We start from the raw sequence: 8469 nt of genomic DNA on the forward strand, positions 1-8469 counted from the left end.
TTTTTTTTTTTTTTTTTTTTTAAACCACCACCAAAGATGCATAGTGCTACTTAAACCATGAAATTTTAGCTGGGTATACCAAAGGAAACAAAAACCTGCAGCAAAATTGATCTCAAGGAATTTTCTGGCCATCAGGCATCAAGAAAGGGAAGAAGAAAAGGAAAGATGAAGAGCAGGGATACTAATTATTGAGCCACAAAAGTTTAGTCAGAGCCTAAACTTCCCAATTTTGTTGAAAGACATGAATCTAAACAGATAGGCTCAATCAACTTCAAATATGATGAACTCAAAGGGACCCACACTGAGACACATTATAATCCAACTGTCCAAAGACAAAACAAAGAAAGAATCTTGAAAACAACATTAGTGAAGCTAATTGACACATCCAAGGGACCCTCAATAAGGTCATCAGCAGATTTCTCATCAACAACCTTGGAGCTAGAAGGCAGGGGACTGATACATTCCAGTGGTAAAAAGCAAAAGAACAAATAAACAAACAAAATCCTATTAACTAAGAAACTTATATCTGGCAAACTGTCCTTCAAAGAGAGAAATAAATTAAGACATTTCCTGGTTGAATAAAAGCTGAGGAAGTTCATTAACCCTAGGCCTGCCCTGCAAGAAATCCTAAAGACAATCCTGCATATTGAAATGAAAAGATGAAACTCAAGTCCAATACTATATCATTCCACTTGCATGAAGTACTTAGAGGTACACTCCTTCCTTCCTTCCTTCCTTCCTTCCTTCCTTCCTTCCTTCCTTCCTTCCTTCCTTCCTTCTTTCCTTTCCTCCTTTCTTCCTTGAACTGGGGATTAAACCAGGACCAATCTACCAGTGGACTACATCCCCAGCCCTATTTTTTAAAAAACATTTTTTTCATTTTGAGATAGGGTCTCACTAAGTTGCTTAGCTGACCTCAAACTTGTAATATATCTACCTTTGCCTCCAGAGTCACTAGGATTACAGGCATATATACCACCATGCCCCACTAAGGCAGGATTCTTGAATGTGGGTTATACTGGTCTTTTATAATGAACAGAAAATTTTTCCCTATTTCATATATTTTTTTCTTATTTGTTTGAATTGTATCAATTATTTATATGTTTGAAAGAATTCATCAGCAAAATCGTCTGGTTCTGTGCATTTACTTGCAGGAAGATGATTTTTAATACCATTTTAGTCTCATTTCCTTTTATAGATCTGTTCTAGTTTTCTATTTCTTCTTGAGTCAGTTTTGGTAGTTTGTGTCTTTTTGAGAATTTGTTCATTTCACCTAGGCTAATTTGTTCATAGATTTTCCCTGTAGCCCTTTTTATGTCTTCAGGTCAATAATGTCTGTTCTTTCATTCCTTATTTAGTAATGTTAGTTTCACTCTTTTTTTCTTAGTTTCACTAAAGTTTGATGAATTTTGTTAATCTTTTCAAAGAACCAAGTTTGTGTTTCATGATTTCTCTTTGTTTCTTTTTTAAATTTTTTTTTAATTTATATATGACAGAGGAATACATTACAATTCTTATTACACATATGGAGCACAATTTTTCATATCTCTGGTTATATACAAAGTATATTCACACCAATTCGTGTCTTCATACATGTCCTTTGGGTAGTAATCCCCAGACCTCATTTGTTTCTTTCATGTTCTTTTTTAAAAACTAATTCTGTAGTCTTCTTTGTTGCATGTAGCACATGGGCACCTCTGTTAAGTTAGTTTGGTGATCAGCTAATGATTGGACAGAAATCTTGTTAAAGGTCTGAAACTAGTAAGTCTCCCACTCTTTGCAGAAGGAGTATTTGTGTGTGTGTGTGTGTGTGTACATATACCTTAAATGTTCAGACAATTGGAAATTTTTCCAAACCCATCACTTCTGCTTGGTCAGAGACTAAAAATCAACCAGATGTGAGAATACCAAGACCTTCATCATGACCACAGCCCTGCTCATGCAGGTGACCTTCCAGATTCTCAAGAACATGTCAATGCTTTTCAAAACCCCTGTGAATGTCTCACGGCCAATTTTTTCTTTTAAGCTTTTTGGTTATTCTGTTGAAGCCAGAATTAGATAGACAGTCAGTGTAGATAGGTAAATCAAGTCAGGTCGGGTCAAGGAGGCCAATTTTGAGTGAGTCTGAGAAGCTGGAGACCATCCCTTGAGGAATCTTAGCAAGAACTTGCCCCTGCTCCAACCTGTTGCCAAGGTAACCTGTCCCAGGAATTTCCCCTCCCTACAGGGAGCTATAAGCTTGTTAGTTACTGCGCCCTGGGGCTGCTCCATCCTGCCCTTCCCCCTACAGCCCACCTGTTCTCACCTTTTGGCCCTCCCACTGAGCATTCCTGGGCCTAGTCACCTATGCAGAAAGGAGAAAGATACGGGAAAGAGTGCAGGAGAACAAAGGAATCCTAGGACGTATAAAAAGGGCAGAACTAGGGCTGGGGTCGAGGCTCAGTGGTAGGGCGCTTGCCTAGCATGTGTGAGGCACTGAGTTTGATCCCCAGCACCACATTAAAAAAAAAATGCATTCTGTCCATCTACAACTAAAAAAATTTTTTTTTAAAGGCAAAACACCTCGCCTCTTGGGATACTGTGATACCAGCTATGGCCCCCTTCTCTCTCAAGGGAGAAGTCTATGTTACCCTTTTTTAAATAAACCCTGCTTCATATGCTTGACTAACTGGTGGTATCACTGTTGTTTACTTCAAGTATTATTCGCTGCCTTGGGTAAACACAGAGTCAACAGATTGCTTTTAACTGTTTTCAGTAAGTGGCCCTGTGAACAGTTTTTTTGTTTTTTTTTTTCTATACTTCTTGTGAGTTTCTGATTCAGATCAAATAAAGACAGCCTTGCAAATGGGATCTTCCAGGGACCCTTCAGACAGGCCAAATAATGGCAATTCTTCAGGAATGAGGCTTTACAGATCCTTCAATCCCATACGGCCCCTATGTTGATGGCCAGGCTGCTGTTTTTCACAGCTGTGGCCTGTTTGTGTTTTAAGGCTACCAAACAAAATTGAGAGCTAGAGAGGGGAAGTGGCAACAGGGCAAATAAAATACCACAAAAAAATTCTATTCTTACCAAGATTCATCCACTTTTCTTAAACCAGTGCACTCCAGATTGCTATAAGCCTTTTGTTAATTTCCACAATTCTAAAAAGCTGATTCTGACCGTTTTTGCCAGTTTACCCATAGGTTTTATGAAAAAAAGAAATATTAGAGAGCCTTACCCCTTGTTTTTTGTGATGTCTTCCCAAGGTTTTGTTTTTATAATTTTTTTTTTACATAAAAAGCATTATTTCTTAAATAGTACTATATTCTATATAGTGTGATGGTGAGACTACCTACATGATATTTTGTACTTTCCTGGTTCCTGGGAAACTCACCATATTATCTATTGAATCACCAGAACAATGAATTTTCTCTTATCAAAACATGTTTTGTTTTCAGTAAGTGGCCCTGTGAACATTTTTTTTCCCCAACAGTGTGATGGTTTAGATACGAGGTGTTCCCCCCTCCCCCCGCCCACCCCCCGTTGAGTGAGACATTGTAAGAAAGCTTCTAGGTGAAATGATTGAGTTAGGAGAGCCTTAACTTAATCAGTGCATTAATCCTCTGATAGAATTATGTGGGTGTTAACTATAGTCAGGGAGGATGTGGCTGGAAGAGGTGTGTGTGACTTGGGGGTATGATTGGGGTATATATATTTTGTCCCTGGTGAGTGAAACAGTCTCTCTGCTTCCTAATTGTCATGTCCTGAGCTGTTTCCTCCTTCACACTTTTCTGCCTTGATGTTCTGCCTCATCTGGGCCCAGAGCAACAGAGTTAGCCATCTATGGACTGAAATCTCTGAAACTATGAGCCCCCAATAAACTTTTCCTCCTTCAAAATTGTTCTTGTCGGGTATTTTGGTTGCAGCATCCAAAAAAAAAAGCTGACTTAAACAGTTTTCTTTCTTTCAGTATGAAATTTTTTATTTTTATTACAATGATATGTTCATCTACAGAATAAAAGAGACCTATCAAGCCATGCCCAACTGCGATGTATTTCAATCCTGACTTGATATATGAAATGTATGAACAAAACTTGTGATAAATAGGAGGGGATTTTTGAACATCAGGTCATTTAATGTTATCAAGGAATCGTTAACTTTTTGTTAGTGAGAAAATAGCATTGCAATTACATTTGTCAAATATGCATCTTAGAGATGCATGCTGAAATGGTTACAGATGAGATTATATGATATCTAGGACTTGCTTCAAAATAATCTGGAGGGGGGGTGGAGCAGGTGGGAGTAGGGACCAAATAAGACTGGCTATGAGTTGATCATTTCTATCTGTTTGGTATGTACCAATGACGGGTTTGCTGTGCTTTTCTATCTTTCAGTGTTTGAAATTTTTCATAATAAATGGCATGGAGGCCAGCCTCAGCAAAAAGGAGGCGCTAAGCAACTCAGTGAGAACCTTTCTCTAGATAAAATACAAAATAGGGCTGGGAAGGTGGTTCAGTGGTCGAGTGCTCCTGAGTTCAATCCCTGATACCCCAAAAAAGAAATATGTATCAGTTACCAATATTTTAAAGTAGAGAAATTTCAGGGGCTAGAGATATAGTTCAGTGCAAGGCCCTGGGGTTCACCCCCAGCACCAAAAAGGAATTTCAGATAGTCATCCATAATTCCTATTTCTCTTGAAACCATCAGAAGCTCTGGTTATACTACACTCCCATCCCACATGGTGACAACTGGCCAGCAACCCTTTCTGTCCCCTTTAGAGAAAGAAGGCACAGTTCCTCTCCATTTGCCACAGTTTCTACCTGCCTGACCCTGGAGACACTAAAGTCCAGTCACTTCTGCCTTATTATGTTTCAAAGACTTGTTGACAATCAGAGATGACAGTGAACAATAATTTCATTGTTACATACCGCAGCTTACTTCTGAAGGTCAAAACAGAATCAAGATGTAACATTGTGTCACAGAAGAGCAGGGAGCTGAAACTCCAAACCTCAGTTCTTATGTTCCAAGGAAAGAAAATTTATTAAAAGTCAGCCACCAAAATCCATGCAAGAGAACTTTATTATAGGTGAAATAAAGTAAAAGCCAAGNAGGAGGAGGAGGAGGAGGAGGAGGAGGAGGAGGGAGAGATAGGAAGGAAGGAAACAGGGAAGGAAGGAAGGAAAGAAAGAAGAAAGGGAACTAGAACAGGTTATATCTTGCAAAGTACCTCAACTGTTAAGCCCTTTTCCACATGGGGGTATAAAAAGGCTCAATGTTGAAAACTGAGAGTCACTAAAAGAGGTTTTCTTTGAAGATTTGCAAGGAGAATGAGCAGAAGGCTGCTCCACTTTCAGGAAAACATCTAGAGGAAATGAACTTGCATCACTAAGTTTTAGAAGGAGTAAAATGCATATTTATTGTATCATTTAAGACTATTCAGTTCTGTTATAGAAGTTAAAAAAAATTAGATTGGATGTCTCTATGGTTTGGAAGTGGTTTGTCCCCCAAGGCTCATATGTTGGAAGCTTGGGTCCCCAGTTTGGTGGTATAGAAATGATGTGGAACCTTTAAGGGGTGAAGACCAGTTAAAGGTCCTTACATCAACTGGGGGCATGTCCTCAGAAGGGATTGTGGGACCCTAGTCTCCCTCTGGCTTCCTGTTTCAAGATTTGATCCTTCTTCCCACATGTATTCAACCCTTTGCCATAGGGCCTTTGCCAGAGCCTGAACTATGACACTTGAACGTTTAGTCTCCAAAACCTCTTTTCTTTATAAGTTAGCTTGCCTCATTATAGTAATGCAACATGGACAGATACAGATGTTAAAAGAGACATGTTAAAGATAGAGAATAAATCAACTACAGTCTTGCCATCTTGTGTAAGTTTGGTCTATAATGTTTGCACAATGACAAAATCACTTAATAGCATATTTCTCAAAATGTATCCCTGTTGTTAAGTGACACAGGATGTATATGACTTTTGTTTTTTAAGTGAAAGAAACAAGGGTATGTCTTATGCCTAGAAAAAAACATCAAGTCATAAGATCATGCCATTTCCAGACTGACAACCATGTTGTCCCCAGTTGGCCATTCACTTTGATACTCAGTATGGTCCCAGCATGAACCTACTCTGCTCTGTCCAAGAGATGCATATAAAACCTATCGATGCTGAAAAGGCTAATTGGTAAACTATGGCTATTTACAGATAAGCACATTAGCTTTACAGAAAGCTTCTGTATGCAGAGAGGAGAGACAGGGCAGGGGAGAAAGAGCAAGTGCTAACTTGGCTGACGTTTCCAGACTGTTGGGCAAAGGGTGAGGGAGAGAGCTGGTGGTGGGTGGGTCCTGTTAAGATGTTTGCCTGGCAGGACGAAGGGTAGAAGTGGAAAATGCTGGAGGTAAACTGTGGATTACCAGGAATAGAAGAAGGAATCACGAATAAGTCGAGCAGAAATAAGGATACTTTTGAATTTATGAAAGGTTCTGTTTGCGGTAGATATCCAGCAACTGAGAGAATTTCCAAAAACCCACAAAAACTAGATTCAGAGAGAATCAGCCCAGATTACGAAGCATCATGTATAAGAAATTTTGTGTCCCCCTGTGTTCTCCCTCCCATTCCGGGACAGAACCCTAATAAGCTATCTCATGGAGCAGAGAGTAAAAACCCAGGGGTGGGGCTGGGGATATAGCTCAGTTGGTAGAGTGTTTGCCTCTCATGCACAGGGCCCTGGGTTCCATCCCCAGCACCAAAAGAAAAAAAAAAAATAGGGAGTGGGACCCAAAAAGAGAGAAGCATGTAATTATGTAATTGTTCCAGCCTACAGCAAGCCTCTATTGGGGAAGGGAAAAACCTTTCTTTTAAAACAGAATTAAGAGTTTTGAATATTAGCATTGGACATTCTACTCATTAAATTGAAACAACTGTGTGACCTACAAGAAACCAGAACAAATTGTTGGGTTTGCCCAAGTTTTCATTTAGAAGCAGAGAATAACTATCCCCACTGAAAGAAATGTAAAGGAGAGGTGGGAGACAGAAGTAAAATTATTCATCACAACCCATAAGTCATGCTTGTTTAACACAATGTTCCATATGGAAATTGCTTGGAACATTATTTGGCACATAATAAGTGCTGACTAAATGTTAATTATTATTATTATTATCTGCCCCATTGTCTAGCATGATGACTTGCACCTTGTAAGACCACAAAAGTTTATCACATTAGCCTTAATTCATAGCAGGAACAACTGAATGTTTGAATGGATCTTTAAGATCTAGAGTAAAAAGTAAAGTGCCTAGAACCTTTTTGAAGCTCTCTCCTGAAATCTATAGTCCATTAAGAAAGATGGAAAAGGGAACACACTGAAGCATCTAAAGATCCTTTTTTCCTGGCTCATATTATAATCATCAAGCAAGCTCTTAACTTAGTGAGACCCTGTCTCTAAATACATTTATTTTTAAAAGGTGGAGATGTGGCTTAGTAGTTGAGCATCTATTATGGTTTAGATGTGAGGTGTCCCCCAAAAGCTCATGTGTGAGACAATGCAGGAAAGTTTAGAGGAGAAATGATTGGGTTATGAGAATCTTAACCTAATCAATGAATTAATCTCCTGATGATAACCTGAGTGGTAAATGAAAGCTGGTAGAGTGTGGCAGGAGAAGGTGGGTCATTGGGTGTGCCTCCAGGGTATTTATCTTGTATCTGGTGAGTAGAGTCTTTCTCTGCTTCCTGATCATCTTGTGAGCTGCTTCCCTCTGCCACACTCTTCTGCAATGATGTTTATTTAGCCTTACCTCCACCCCCAAGGAATGGGGCCAGCTGCCAAAGGACTGAGACCTCTGAAACTGTGAGCCCTCAAATAAACTCTTCCTCCTCTACAATTGTTCTATTCAGATCTTTAAGTCACAGCAGCGAAAAATCTGACTAACACAGTGTCCCTGGGTTCAATTCCTGGTTAAACAAACAAACAATTGCATAACCCAGATGATCAAAGGAATCTGCTTCCTCCACTAGTCTTAGGTTTCAAAAATACTTTTTTTAATATCTAAAATTGAAATAACACTCTTTTGGGAAGTAAGAATTAAAGAAAACAAATTGCTCATAGAATATATTCCAGAGCACATTTAGTAAGAGTGGCCCTTCTACAGCCTTGGGCATCAAGTGGGGTCTCTGCAGTCCTTGTCTGTTGCCTTGAGAAGCAGTTCAAGTCTTATCATTCATTATATGCATACTTAAAAGAAATTTCTTATTTTCAGCATTGATTGCCTGCATTCTATTTTCAGATTAACTTCTAGCTGGAAGGCAAAAATCATTGATTTGAACTCCTAATTTTTTTCCCTAAAATTAAGATACAGTGTAACTTTTTATATTTTCTAAATTCCTTTAAAGGACAGCAGGTTAGATCACTCACAGAGCAAACTTTGGGTTCGTTCTGTTTGTTTGTTTTGAGGATTTACTTGCTTCCTCTTTTGTCATCCACATTCCATAAATGT

This window comes from Marmota marmota, unplaced genomic scaffold (assembly GCF_001458135.2).
Source record: "Marmota marmota marmota unplaced genomic scaffold, marMar, whole genome shotgun sequence".
NCBI lineage: Eukaryota > Metazoa > Chordata > Mammalia > Rodentia > Sciuridae > Marmota > Marmota marmota.